Raw genomic sequence first — 3,146 nt, forward strand, 5'->3', positions numbered from 1 at the left:
TTGGTCTTACATATGTGGTGTACAAGATTCTGAATGATTCCTTACACAGGTTCCTGAACGCCGTTCTGATGTTAGCCAGCCTCGCATATGCCGCAGACGTTATTCTCTTTATGTGGGCTTCAGGAGACAGGTTTGGTGTGATATCAACTCCTAGATCTTTCTCTCTGTCTGTTTCATTAAGTACTTCATCTCCTATTCTGTATCCTGTGCCTGGCCTCCTGTTTCCACTGCCTAGTTTCATTACTTTGCATTTACTCGGGTTGAACTTCAACAGCCATTTGTTGGACCATTCACTCAGTCTATCCAGGTCATCTTGTAGCCTCCTACTATCATCCTCTGTTTCAATCCTCCTCATAATTTTTGCATCGTCGGCAAACATTGAGAGGAACGAATCTATACCCTCTGGGAGATCATTTACATATACCAGAAACAGTATAGGTCCAAGGACTGACCCCTGCGGGACTCCACTTGTGACGTCTCGCCAATCTGAGACCTCACCCCTCACACAGACTCGTTGTCTCCTGTTGCTTAGGTATTCCTCTATCCACCGGAGTACCTTCCCTCTCACTCCAGCCTGCATCTCCAACTTTCGCACTAGCCTCTTGTGTGGCACTGTATCAAAGGCTTTCTGACAATCCAAAAATATGCAGTCTGCCCACCCTTCTCTTTCTTGCCTTATTTTTGTTGCCTGGTCGTAGAATTCAAGTAACCCTGTGAGGCAGGACCTGCCATCCCTGAACCCATGTTGATGCTGTGTTACAAAGTTCCTTCGCTCCAGATGCTCCACTAGTTTTTTTCGCACAATCTTCTCCATCAGCTTGCATGGTATGCAGGTTAGGGACACTGGCCTGTAGTTCAGTGCCTCCTGTCTATCCCCTTTCTTGTATATCGGGACTACGTTAGCTGCTTTCCAAGTATCTGGCAGTTCCCCTGTTGCCAGTGATTTGTTATACACTATGGAGAGTGGTAGGCTCAGTTCTCTTGCTCCTTCCTTTAGAACCCAAGGGGAGATTCCATCTGGGCCTATAGCCTTCGTCACGTCCAACTCTAGTAAACACTTCCTTACTTCCCCACTGGTAATCTCAAACTCTTCCAGTGGTTCCTGGTTAGCTATTCCCTCACTTACCTCTGGAATTTCTCCTTGTTCTAAGGTGAAGACCTCCTGGAATTTCTTATTCAATTCCTCACACACTTCCTTGTCATTTGTAGTGAATCCTTCCGCCCCTATCCGTAATCTCATAACCTGTTCCTTTACTGTTGTTTTTCTCCTAATGTGGCTATGCAACAATTTAGGCTGAGTCTTTGCCTTGCTTGCGATGTCATTTTCGTATTGTCTTTCTGCCTCTCTTCTCATCCTGACATATTCATTCCTGGCATTCTGGTATCTTTCTCTGCTCTCCAGTGTCCTGTTATTCCTATAGTTTCTCCATGCCCTTTTACTTTGCTGCTTAGCTAGCCTACATCTTTGATTAAACCATGGGTTTCTCATCTTCATTTCTCTGTTTTCCTTTTGGACTGGGACAAACTTGTTTGCTGCGTCCTTGCACTTCTGCGTGATGTAATCCATCATATCTTGGGCCGTCTTTCCCCTGAGCTCTGTTTCCCATGCTATATCTGTTAGGAATTTTCTTATCCCCTCATAGTTTCCCTTTCGGTATGCTAACCTTTTGGTTTCGGTATCCCTCCTCGAGTTCAATAACCCTTCTTCAATCAAGTACTCAAACACCAGTACACTGTGGTCGCTCATTCCTACTGGGTCCTCAAAACCGATTTCTCCTATGTCGGAGTCGTTCAGAGTGAAGACTAGGTCGAGTCTCGCTGGTTCGTCATTGCCTCTCATCCTTGTGGGTTCTCCGACATGCTGCGTTAAAAAGTTGCTTGTCACCACCTCCAATAGTTTGGCTCTCCACGTATCCTCGCCTCCATGCGGTTCCTTGTTCTCCCAGTCAATCTTTCCGTGATTGAAGTCGCCCATGATGAGCAGGTGGGATCTATTTCTACAGGCAGCAGAGGCTGCCCTCTCAATTATAGTGTTAACTGCCTTGTTGTTGTTTTCATACTCTTGACTGGGTCTCCTGTCATTTGGTGGAGGGTTGTATATTACTGCTACTACTATTCTTGGTCCTCCCATTGTTATGGTGCCTGCTATGTAGTCTCTGAACTCCTCACAGCCCGGGATGGCCATCTCCTTAAAACTCCATTCCCTTCTCATGAGTAGGGCCACTCCGCCTCCTCCTCTACCTTCCCTCTCTTTCCTTATTACTGTATACTCCTGGGGAAACACGGCATTCGTTATGATTCCAGAGAGTTTTGTTTCAGTGAGTCCGATTACATCTGGGTTAACTTCTTGTGCTCTTTCCCTTAGTTCACTTGTCTTGCTTGTGATCCCATCTATGTTCGAGTACATCACCCTGAAACTGACTCTCTTCTGCTTCTTTTCTGGGGGGGACCTTTGGGATCTGTGGTGAGTGGGAGCTGGGGGGACCTGGCACGGGGGGATTGGTGGAGGAGGGAGGGCTTGGGGTGGTGGGGGAGAGGGGGAGGGTACAGGGGGTGGATAAGAGGGGGAGGGTACAGGGGGTGGATAAGAGGGGGAGGGTACAGGGGGTGGATAAGAGGGGGAGGGTACAGGGGGTGGGTAAGAGAGGGAGGGTTGGGGAAGCATGGGGGGAGGAGAGGCTGTGGGGGATAGGGGAGATGGGGGGGCTTGGGAGGAGAGAAAAGGGTGGAGGGCTTGGGGGGCGTGGGGGAAAAGGGAGGGCTGAGGTGGGTGAGGAAGAGGGGAGGGTTTAGGGGAGTGGGGGAGATGGGAAGACTTAGGTGGGGTGGGGGAGAGTGGGGGGCTTAGGGGGGAGGGGGAGAAGGGAGGGCATGGGGGTGGGAGAGACGGGAAGGCATGTGGGAGAAGGGAGGGCATGGGGGATGGGGGAGAAGGGAGGTCCTGGGGAGAGGGGTGAGGGGGAGAAGGGGGGTGAGTGGGGGGAGGGGGGTGGGTGGGGGGAGGGTGCCCTAGGTGGGTACTTAGTGGGGGGCTGACAGGGGATGGGGCAGGTTGGGTGTCTGTTGGGTAGAATTTGGGGGTGGTGCCCCAATCCCTGTGGCTGTTGCACTGTTTGAGGAGGGTTCTCCACTTCCCTCTGGGATTG

The sequence above is a fragment of the Procambarus clarkii genome, chromosome 4 (genome assembly GCF_040958095.1).
Source record: "Procambarus clarkii isolate CNS0578487 chromosome 4, FALCON_Pclarkii_2.0, whole genome shotgun sequence".
NCBI lineage: Eukaryota > Metazoa > Arthropoda > Malacostraca > Decapoda > Cambaridae > Procambarus > Procambarus clarkii.